The following is a 12,011-nucleotide window of genomic DNA, read 5'->3' as shown; positions in this document are numbered from 1 at the left end:
AGTGCAAAGTGTTGATTTCCTCACTGCATCTACCTTTATCTCTGTCTTCGTGAAGTGCAGTTCCAGCCCAGAGTAACCTATGTTACTTAAAGTTCTGGAAGAATCTGTGACTGGGATGTGTCATGTGCCTGCCTTTTGCTGAAAGTGAGACTGATTCTACATTTAGCTTCCATGTTGCCTTTAAGTTTCTGATGGCCTTAAAGTTGGATAGAAATTGATATTAGTGATCTATCCTTTTATCTTCCTCAGTATAGGTTGATAGAGGTCACGATGTTTCTTGAATGGTTTGCTCTTCCTCTAGAGCAAAATAAGATACCTTCTGCTCACTGCTATCCATAAAGAACAAAGTTAACTTTTCTTTTTTTTTTTTTAAATAAGGATAAAAAATGGGTTATTTGCATTTGTTGGTTAGTTTTAATTTGTCTTAGAATAATTAGTGTAAAGGTTTTTACGATCTCAGTTAACATTGCCCGAAAACAGTTCTGTATATGATTGTTCAAAGCCTATGTTGTAAAGTAGGAAAGAGACCCTGAAGATGAACCCGCTCAGGCAACTGTAAACAGAAACTAGATGATTTGAAGTCTGTCCTCAAATGGTGCCTCAGTGAGTATTTTGATATACATTGAAGATGGATTATTTTGGACAAAGGAGGAACTCCAGTCACACATCCTGAACACCTTTTCTGAATGCTGTACATTAAACCAGTGATTTTTCCCCTACTGCTGTCGTCACTATGCACAATGGTTTTGATACTGCTACCTCCAATTCAGTGAAGTTTCTGTACTAAAACTGGTCTTCTGTTAATTGAAGCTTTAAATAACCAGCTCAGAAGTTAAGCATCATCAGCATGTTGATGAAGAGCCGTCACCTGTGACACCACCATTTTCAGCATTGCAAACAGAATTCCAGGTAAATGCAGCATAAATTCCACTGAGCTGGCTCAGGATAGGCACAGAAAAATCAGTTCTTTCCACCAGACGAAGAGTAAAAGTCGAATCTTTCAAAAATGAAAAAGCCATTCCAAACCATCACTGAAAGTGATGACCCTTTGCCCTTTGTAAGGCATTTCACAAACAAATGTGTGAAAATTCTTTGTAAATTGTTTAAATTTAGATACAGACTTTAATCTCTAGGAACAGATGCAGAAGGCAGCAAGAAGCAGGTCAAGTAACTTGCCCAATACTGTGAGAGAAATGAGGGAAAAGAGGGCACTTGAGACCAAGGTTTTTGACTGCTTTTAACTAATGTGTTATATAATGTTTGGTAATGATCTTCGCCTGTAGGTCTTATCCTTTGCAGGTGGAGTTAAGTATTGCTAAATCCAAGTTTATTTACTGGAAAATTGAGGCACAGAAAGAAGTTTCTTGTCTATAGTCACACAGCTGATCAGTATTAGAAATTATGTCTCGTTGGCTGCCATTGCCAACATGAAACAGAACTTGTATCTTCTCAGTGAGACTCCACATCAGAGGTGGAAATAGCCCTAAATTTTCTGATTCCTCAACCTGATGAGAACAGGCCTTCTCAATCACTATGGCAATGATGAATGGTGGGTGGGTCTCCCATGTGGGCACTGTCTGGTGGTTTTATGTTTGCGTTAACAAGTACAGTCTTAGTTCACTGCCTGTGCTTCTACCCTCTACACATTATGAAATAGGTAGTCAGAGCAGTGGTTTTGGACTCTTTGCACCATCGTTATCCTCTGGTATTTTTCACAGAACACTGTGAGCAGTATCACCACGCTTCTAATTAAAGACATTGAAAATACGTCTTAATATTGAAACACTTTTTTGACCACATGGACTAACTGTAATCAAAGGACCACACTCAGAAACCATGACAGTGGGCCATAACAAATCGGTGTAAAAGAGGTGTTAGACCATGCTGTCTTTTCAGATTCCTGTATTTAACTCTATAGTGTGATTGTAGAACCTGACTGCTCGTAGGCTTCAGATGGAAGGGAAAAAGACGTGATGGCTCATCCCTACCGAGCAGCTTAAATCCTGAAGGCTTAAAGGGAGCCATTTCAGTCCAGTCCTTTAGTTTATGGAACTGATGGTTGTGACCAGAACAACTTGTGACCAGAAGTGTCACAGACATCTGATACACTACCAAACCTTAAACCTTATATTTAATGGGGAGCGTATTGAGATAGAGGGAACTTCATCTTTATTTTAGAGGGTTATTTTACTGCAGTTGTTTGATTTGGTTTTCAAGTTTTAGTCATGGCAATATTAGTATTTAACTTGATTCTTAAGTGCTTTGAATGACAATTTTTTTTTTTCATGGCAGCTGAATCAGTGATGATGGAATAACTTTGTATGTCAATTCTGTCACTCAAAGATGACCCTTTAATAAATTAAATGTTACCTCTAAGTACCTTTGTGAGCACTTCCTAGATACCTTGCTGTGATGATCCAGCTGTTCTTCTAGTCTGTCTTTTGCTTTTGGCGATTAGAATCAAAAATCTGAAAATTCTACTAAGAAGGCAGAGTGCCTCTAAACTGTAAATATATGTAGTGTGTAACATGTTGACAGAGACTGCTCAGCTGATTTGACTCTGGGCTAATTCATCATCTGCTGATTTACAGAGCTGTTCTAGTTTTATCTTACTGATTTGCAAATTCTAGTGACCAATTGCAATTCAAACATCAGTTATTTTTATTATGTAATTTGTTTTACTGGAGCATTTAGAAACGCTAAGTCCTACTCCAGAGAGCTTACAGTCTAGTTTTAGATATCATATTATAAGAGTGTAATAAAGAGAAAAATGAGGTAGACCATATAGCAATGACAGTTACTTGGTCTTGGCCTGTGCCTACGTTGCTGTTCCATTTGAGCTCTTTAATTCCAGTGGAGAAAAGTCAGTTCTTTTAGGCAATGAGGGAAAAACTAATTTCCAGAAGAATTTCTGATACTAAACCCATGATGGATGTCACTGGGAATAAAGATGAAGTGAAATGCTGATTACAGATGCAGGATGAAGTGAGAGGTGCAATGACTGGGGACATAAGCTATGTGGAGAGATGCGATGACAGGTTTGGAGGGCAAGGTGACAACTGTGGTAACAGTGGCAGAAGGCAGTGTGATGGAAATATTGACCCTAGGTAGCAGTGTGAGGTGACATATCTTCTGACCAGGGAAGCAGGATGGCATATCAGTGTTATGTCTTAGCGTGCAAATGCAAGGCGGGGTGACAGCCTTGGCGAACTGCGGGATCCAGGAGGAGAAAGCAGGTGAGGTAACTGGAAAAAGGCAAAGCAGAGTGACACGCGTAGTGACTGCGGTGGGACAAGGAGAGTTGTGCAATCGTACAGAAAAGATCAGAAGCTCATACAGTTTGAGAAGATGATCAGAGATTTTTCTGGTACAGCGTCACCTTGTTCTTTTGGAGAAGTTCTGGGACAGAAAAAAAAAAAAAAGGAGGGGGAAGAATTTGTTACTAGAGTCACATTTTCCATTGAAAAATGATGCAAAAAGCTTTTTCTGCTGGGAATATATTTCACCAGAAGAGTTTTTGGACTTCCTTAATTTCTGTTACTTACTACATTAAAATACTAGCAGCAAAAGTGTTAGAAAATAAAAATTGTGTTTGTGAGGTAACGTTTCTGTCAATATCCAGGATACTTAATACATTTATCTTTGATTTATTATTGCAGCTTGTCTTTCTGTTTTATTTTAAAGCTTAAAAATAGCATCATCTTACTGCACTGCCTCGTGGAGCAGTTCAGGTTGGTTAGCAGAGTTACTGAAGAATGCTGCCAAGGGAAAGAAAGGTCTTTGATTGTATTTCAGAATCATTCCCAAACTGTGCATAGTTACTGACAATCATGGATTGGATGCTAGATTAATATCTAAGGTGAAGCTGAAACAATAAAGCTGTTGAAAAGGGGTATTAATTACAAGACAAAATTTGCTATTATAAATCATTGTTTACTGGGTGGTTTATATTGGTGCTAAGAACTGCAGGGCAGATATTTCTTACCTGTGAGGACCCTATTGCTTTGCACCTATTCAAATGCAGGGCACACTTGGCTGCATGGATAATATTTATTCAAGTGTTTTTTAAAGTACATGTGAAAACGTGCACCTTTTCATCTTGAATTTATCATCCTCCATCTGATAGCAAAAGGGAATATAAGTGAACTCCACAGAGAAGAATGATATATATACACACAGACACACACGGTAATCCCAGCATTTTATAACCTGCTTGAAAGTAACACTGTTCATGGTAATGTATTGTGTCCAGAGCTTTTCCAGTGACCTGAATAGTGTCATTTTTTGTAGATTGATGCATGCTGTGGTTACCAACAGATGAAATAATTTATTTTCCATCCCTACGTCAGGCTTTCTATGTATCAGTATGTCTATCAGTTCCTTGTTCAAAAAAAAAAAAAAAACAGTAATGTAGGAATGGAGTCTATAATGTTGATCAGTGCTTTTTCTTTACCAGCTGCAGTTTGGCAAATTAGAGGAGAAAACAGAAAGGTCTCTGTTGTATTGAAATTTCTCAGAATGGTTTTGGTTAGTTTCTTATATTTCCTCAGTGGCATAGAGATTTTAAAGCTTTTTGTAATTTTTCTATTCAAATGCCTGATTGAATGAAAACCTGTAGCATCTAAATAATAAGCAAGGTTGTGTGGAAAGTATGTTCGCCTCATGCTTGCCTATCAACAACCGAATTTAAACTTGCGGCATCTCTTCTGAAAATTCATGTCAGCCACAGAACTTGTAAAGCAGGACAGGGAATATGAACAGTATCCTACTTTAGGGCCTGTAGGATGACCCATCGGCCTGAAAACATCAGTCAGTGTAACTGTTGGGAATAAATAATATTCCGCAGTGTATTTGTTCCATTAAAAAAAATGGAAAGGACATTGTCTCTGTCCATTCCTCGGTTTATAGTAACTTGAACAGTTTGCATTTTTTTCTAGTTGGAATATAGAGGGAAACTGAAAATAATGCAGTTGTGTAACAGTGAGCTCATCTATATATTCTTTTACTACATCCCGCATAGAGCACGCAGCCCACAGGTCCTGGTATGGAGCAGGTGGCCCTGTTTCTTTTTTCTCTTTCCTGTGTCAGAATGACCTGTCTGCTGAAAAGGTCAACCTTAGTGCAAAAGTGACATATGCGGTCACAATTTTTAAAGCCTGAATAATTTTAGGATCCCACACACTTCAGGACTGTAGTAATGCTGAGATTCAGAATGTGAAGCTGTCTCAAAATAGACCAAGCCAACTTCTTTGCTGGCGGTTTGCAAAGTGCAAAAATACAAGCAGGTCATATTAATCTAAGAAAGCAAATAAGGTTTCATGTGTTTTGCTTTATGATGATCAGTAGTTGTAATATTTTAAGTAAAAGAAGAGAATTTTATGGCTAACTTTTTAAGATGGTGTGGTAATTTTTCCTCTCCGTTTTAAGAGATGTACCTGAAAACAAGTAACTTCACTCCTTTAACTCAGGGTTATTTGTCTGGTCTTTCCTGTGCAGATGACAGTAAGACTAGGAAAACAGTGATGATTTCTTGAAACATATTCTTTTCAGGTGGTATTATCTGGATACCTATCTTTTTCTTTATTATTATTATTATCATTACTGCTACTACTACTAGTGTTATTACAGTAGGCTGGGAGACAACATCCTTCTAAGATATGCTTTGGTGTAAACAAGCACTGACAGTTGTTCAAGTGAAATACCATCAGCATGGGTTCTACAAAATTGCTTTTTAAAAATTCTTCTGGGTGTATTATGCCTTCTCAGGCTGTCTCAAAACATAGGCAGTGTAAAAAATTTGTGAATTATTAAATAGCTGCCCTTAAACTTTTTGAAAACTTTCTTCAGGAAATCCTAATCCTTAGTCTAAAGCTTGTCTATTCGGAATACGTTTCTCAGTATGATGAATTTAAAGACAGAAGCAAAAATCATAGTAATATAATGTGAAATATAATCCCTTTCTGTCCCATGTGTAATTCCAGAGTGCAAATGAAAAAATACATAAAAACCAAGAGCCCTGGTAACCCAAAAGGAATCTTGAAAGGAAAAGTGGATACTGCTCCGTTGTACTTCTGCAGCAAGCTGTTTCCTTGCACATTGTTGGAGTATCTGTGGCAGTGGTTGTGTCCTGAAAAGATACGGTATGGTCTCTGGTAGGAAGTATTTTCAATGAAGCTGCTATTAACAGTGCATAAATGGGTGTGTGTGGGTGCAGCACTTGCAGGAGTTGCTTTTCAGAATCCCCCTCTCCCACGAAATGTAAAAATACCTCTCTCAAGAAAGACTTGTTTTTTAGTGATCAGGTGTCATGGAGACCAGCAGTCCCAATATATTCTTATTTTTCTGTGTCTGACATGCTATCTTTCTGTCACACACACACACACACACACACACACACACACACACAATGGGTAAATATTGTGTATCTTTACACCTACACACATGAGGTTGAAGTATACGCTCAGCTGCATATATATGTGCACGTGGGGCCTTTGTATGTGTGTATATATATGTATATAATGCAGTAATCAAGCTGTGACTGTTTTAGTGAGCACAATTCGAAAAAGAAAGAAGATATTTTAAACTTTTGAGGGGAACATGCAGAAAAAGTATTTTTTCATAAGGCAGAATTTAACCTGCATCAAATGAATCCCAAAGGAAAGAATCTCTCAACTGAGACTTAGCAGATCCATGCGTGCAGTACACAGAGCCCCCCACTCTCATGCTGTGAAAATTTGCTCTGTGCATAGAATATCCTGAATGCCAGGATTATATTTTAAGAATATTCAAAGGAGAAAGCTGAATTTGAGACACACTTCTAGGAATACAAAGTAGGCCAAAAGGTCTGTATGATTTAGACTCTTTGGTAATTTTTTTGCTGTCTACATTCTTATAAGGTAATTTATTTTGAATGTTGTAGGGAAGGTCTGTAACCAAAACAGCTCAACTGTCTGGAGACATGCATGTTAAAAACTAAAAAAAAAATGAGAGGATGTTGCCTGGGTCACTGACCATTTAACAGCCCTTAAGCAGGATGTGAGAATGTTGCTTATGGCAGGGGCTTCACTTGTTTTTTTTTCTCTCCTTTGTAATAATTCTTTATCCAAATACTTGCAGTGAATGAAACCTGCTGCCGTGAGAGGCGCATTATCTATTCTTGCCCACTCTTCAGGTCCTTTGGTTGTCCTAATGTCTGCTGTGTTGAGGGGTAAATATTTGACCACTCTGCTAGCCATTGCTTCACAGCCTCTGAGTGACCCTGCATTAATTAGCTGGGAATTTTGGGGCTTTCAATCTGATTGAATCAAAATATTGTTTCTACAAGTTGATGAAGGCTTGATTGATGTGGGTTCTGCTGATTCTTTAAAGGATTAAATTGTATGTACAGATTACAGAGTCCTGCCTGTCACTGCTTAAATGGGAATTGTTTTTTAACAACGCCAAGAGAAAACTGTGTGTTTCTTTAAAAAAGAGAAAGAAAGAAGTCCCATGGTTTCCCAAGGTCTTGCTCTCTCTGTCTTTGTGGGTGGTGAATTTCATTCAATCTAAAAGTATTCTTTTCAGGCTGGAACCATGCTTTCCTTCGCCTCCAGCTCTGTTAGGCTGCGTCTTGGCTGTAGGAGAGGGACTCTCTGGGTTCCAAGCTCAGAGCTGATGGAGATCACAACGCGCAGAACAGTCTGTCTGCTAGCCCATAGATTCGCCCGGACAATAGCCGTAACATCTGTCAGGTCTCTCAGACCTTCCTTTTTAAAAGAGGAAAGGATCTCAGGGGACTAAATAAATACACTAAAGAGGATAAAGGAGGATGTAGTGGCAATCACATGCCAATAGTTTGTCAGAAAAACACTCTTTAACTGTGCTGTTTAAGAAAGAGGAAATTCAAAGTGTAGTTATTCCTTATAAAGGAGGACACTGTGGGCACTATGTCCCTCTTCTGCATCTATGGGATATATGGGTTTTTTTACCCTAGAGATTTATAAAAACCATAATCTAATTTTACTGTAAACCTGTTACGTTGAAAAATGGCTTGTTCCTATAGACTCTGTGCTATGTAATGAATCAACCCCAATAAACATATAAAAGAAAGCGTAAAACGAAAGTAATTTGGTGTGGGTCCTACTGAAGGATGTGCAGGCTGAATCACTCTAAATTGCTATTTAAAATGCATGTGATCATTTTCAGAATTACTGCACTTTGGATTTACTGTAGCCACGGAGTCTCTTTGGGAGAATGAGATATGGCTGTGGCTGCCCTCCATTCACCTGTGCCAGGGGTGATCTCCCACTCAGACAAGGGCAGGGGAGGAAATAGGGGATACGTGTGTTTTTAAAAGCCATCGAGGGAAGAGAGAGGGTAATATAAAAGCAAGTACATCACCATAATTGCCTGACATTTCACCCAAAACACATCAAACACAAGAGCTACTGGTTCTGAAATGAAGAGAGGGAAGCAAACTTTCCTCAACTAGTATCCTGGGAAAGGAGTTTCCAGATAAGGTCTGGAGAGTGTTTAAAAAAAAAAAAGGCCTATCAAACAACAGATAATGTTACACCTCTGTCAGTTTAAATGGAGGGAACTCTGGCTGCTTTGAGATTCAGTTTTTCTTAAAAGTCATCATGTAGATTTTGTGTAAAAATGTGTATAAAGAAATCTTTCTGCTTACTCATTATTGTTAGCGTATAAATAGTAAATCTGACTTTCCTAATTGCTTTTAATGCTTGAAGAACAAAATTTGTGGAAACAATTAAATAAAGCTTTTACAAGAAACCTATACATGTGAGTAAAAAGTAACAAAACATAAATGAACTGCCAAGTCCCAATTTTACAAAAGATTGTTTTCTAATGGTAATGGAGTGGGGAAATGATAAGGCAGGAATGAAACCAAGAAGAAAATGAATGATTTTAGTGGTCTGCCAGATTTCAAGAAAATTAAAGACCACTGTGCTTTTAACATAGGATAAAGTGTTCTTTTTATGGACACTACCTTTCAATAACTTGTCCAGGTAGCAAATTTTCACATACTTGTCATATTATGTATGTGTTATCTCTTGAAAGCATACTTTGGATCTAATCTTTTTATTTATTTTCAAAGTCTGCTACAGAAGAATGGATTTGTATTAAGTGATGGGATTTTTGTTTTTCTAGAGCTCTGACTAGCAAAATACTATTTAATGTTATTTTTGTGTGGGGCAGTTAGTCTTAGTGATAGAATTGTACCTTGTTACTACTCTCTGCAGCAAATGTCTTCGGAACAGAATCTAGACTAAGAATGATTTACTTTTTCAGATTCTGAGAGTAGTCCGAAGACATTTGCTGCAAACAGAGAAATTTTACTCAAAAATACCAGACAGACTATGACCCTAACCATCAAAACCTGTGTAGCCTTCTCCCTAATTTCCCTCTGTATTGTGAACATATATAGACATACGTCAAAGGCGTTCACAATTTATTCCAGAATTCAGGTCTGGATGATAAAACTGTAAGCACCTTGCAGATCCTTGTGATGAGACCTACTCTGGATAAAACAGCTTATTCGTGTTGGTTGCACCTCATAGGAAAAGTTGAAATCTGACACAAGCTGTTTCAGATAAATATATATTAGATAGTCTTCTTTGATGGGTAGCAAATTCTTGATTTGATTTTCTTTTGGTCGAATTTGTGTGTTTCCCTGAATGAGTATCTAAGTGCATGCAGAGTTTTTGTGCGTGCACTGATAGTCCTATGCTGTTAACCTGAAGAACCTTCCGCACCTGAATAGCCTGCTCCTAAATACTGCTCAGCAGTTTATGCCTGGAAGGTGTGTTATTCTAGGTTTGTTTCAGGGAAAGTAGATTTTGCTTCCTGAATGAAGTACACACAGGTTTTCACTACCTGCTCTGTGACATCATGCAGCCAAAAAATGCAGTAGTGAAATTATGGGCTAGCTTAAAGAAGCACTTTGTCATAAAAATCTCTGATGTGAAATGAGCCAGCTTGGAGAGTCTCTGTAGAGTAGAACTTCCTTGGGACTGAATTTCTAATAAAGATGGTAAAATGAAATTTTAAGGGTTTTATTACTTTTCCTTAAAATTATAAATATTAGTTTACTTCCTCAACTCAGCAGGATAAGTAATTAACGTATCTGCATTTAACAGAAAGCAGATTTAAAGGAGAAAACGGAGGAACGCATCCAAAACAAAAAGTCGTTGTCACACTAAAAAAGCAGGTTGGGTAGTCCTGATTCTCAGGTTTAAGTACAGATCAATTTACTGCTCTTCACACTAAGAATATATAATAGATAAGAATTTTTCTTATAGCAGCATCTAGGTTGTGTCTCTTAGATAGCCTCCTGTGCACCCTGCCTCCCCCATGCTGACATCGAACTTAAGTTATGGCTTAAAATAAGTTCTTTGCACTTACAGCATTAAATCGCGTTAGCTGTAGTTATTTTTGTGAACCAAGCAAACTGTACTGAGAAACGCTAGTGTGCTTTTGATTTATATTTTTTTCCATTGTCTTTAATTTTGTCAGGAGCCTATAGGTTTCTTCAGTGTCATAGAGCTCACCAGCCAATTCCAAGATCCCGGATGGGAAAAATATATAGAAAACGCCTTCCTTTTTAGCTTTCAGATATTTTCTTTGCCAGCCAGAAAGCTGCACGGAAGGGGAGGGGGGGATTCTGGTCAGCAAGCTGCTGCAATATCTTTTGTCTTTTAACCTAAATTATTGAATTCAAAATAACATAACATTCACAATAAACAGTGCAACAATACGCAAATTACGATATTCTTGCCCAGGCCGCCCTGCATTTTTTATGAGGACTAATTAGTGATTAAGAGGGAAAGCTTAATGTATCTTTTATGTCCTACATGCTTTTTCAGACTTCCTAGATATATATTTTTAAAGTAAATATCATGTTGAAATGAGTCTTCCAAATCCTGAGGGTCTGCTGGTGGGATATGCGTTCGCTGTCGCTGGCCGCTTGGCTGCGGCTGATCAGGGAGTGTTTGCTTGTGGTCATCTTGTCACCCTGAGCTAAGATGCCCCTCGCAAAGCCTCTGCCTTTGAAGTTCTTTTTAATGGCTACATGCAGAGTTTGGAAAACAGTTTTATTTTGTTTTATACTTAAATTTGTACGATAAAAATAATGATTGTATTTAATGTATTACCATTTATAATTTTCATTAAGTAAATTGCCTCGCAAAAATGAACACGGAGTGATTTTTAATACAGAATGTCTAGTTTTTATAATCTTGTATTTATTTCAGTAAATTTTTCTTAATACGTGTATGTGTTCAGATATGTGTAATAAACAATTTTGAAAGGTAGCAACAGACTTTAATAACAAATAGAAGAGCAGTTCCCATTCAGCTTAAAATTGCCCACAGCTAAATTCAAGGAAACATATCTGCAGTTAAACTGAGAAGTGCAGGAATGGATTTAATCATTTAACCTCTAGATTACAAGCTCGAGCATTTAAAAATCCATAGCATAGGGTTTACTTATTACGTATATGAATCACAGCTCTGTTTTACTACACAAAAAGGTTCCAGAAACTCTCGTTCCCCTCTCTAAGTAGTGGTTTAGGTTTCCTTTTTTGTCATTCTCGACCTCAGAAAAGAAAGGAGGAAGAGCATTCATAATTGTTTAAAATTGTCAATGACATTTAATTTCTGTCAACAATTTCTTAATTATTGCTTTAAAAGCAAAGCTTCAGTGTGTCAGTTTAAATAGTGATACAAAAGGCTTTTTAAGAAATCACAAATTAGGCTAACATTTACCGTTTTCAGATACTACTGATTAGATTAGAGATAATTATTTCTCATAATTCCGCTGCTGAAAAAGCTGCATGTCTAGTCATATCAGAACATCTAAACGAAATTATAGAGAAACAGTTTCTGAGCATAACGTTTGCACTTGCATTCAAGAAGGAAAGTGTAAAGGTTCTAATTTTATCAAATGTTTCCTTAATTAAAATCTCTCAGAAGAAAACTGAAGTTTTCAATCTGATCTGCCTTTCCTATTGCAAA

The 12,011-nt window shown here is 37.4% G+C and overlaps 1 protein-coding gene across 2 annotated transcripts in view; it reads left to right on the top strand.

Annotated features, from left to right (window-relative positions):
- The window catches only part of ZFHX3 (zinc finger homeobox 3), a 752,695-nt gene that overhangs the window by 309,457 nt on the left and 431,227 nt on the right, over window positions 1-12,011 (top strand). For both annotated transcript variants that reach the window (XM_068955804.1, XM_068955803.1), the window contains one exon: window positions 5,982-6,140. The gene's annotated coding sequence lies outside the window, so the exon portion shown is untranslated. The remainder of the gene's footprint in view (window positions 1-5,981; window positions 6,141-12,011) is intronic.

Source organism: Struthio camelus, chromosome 10 (genome assembly GCF_040807025.1).
Source record: "Struthio camelus isolate bStrCam1 chromosome 10, bStrCam1.hap1, whole genome shotgun sequence".
NCBI lineage: Eukaryota > Metazoa > Chordata > Aves > Struthioniformes > Struthionidae > Struthio > Struthio camelus.
Note: the sequence above shows the minus strand (reverse complement) of the source record. Positions and strands in the feature narration are given on the sequence as shown.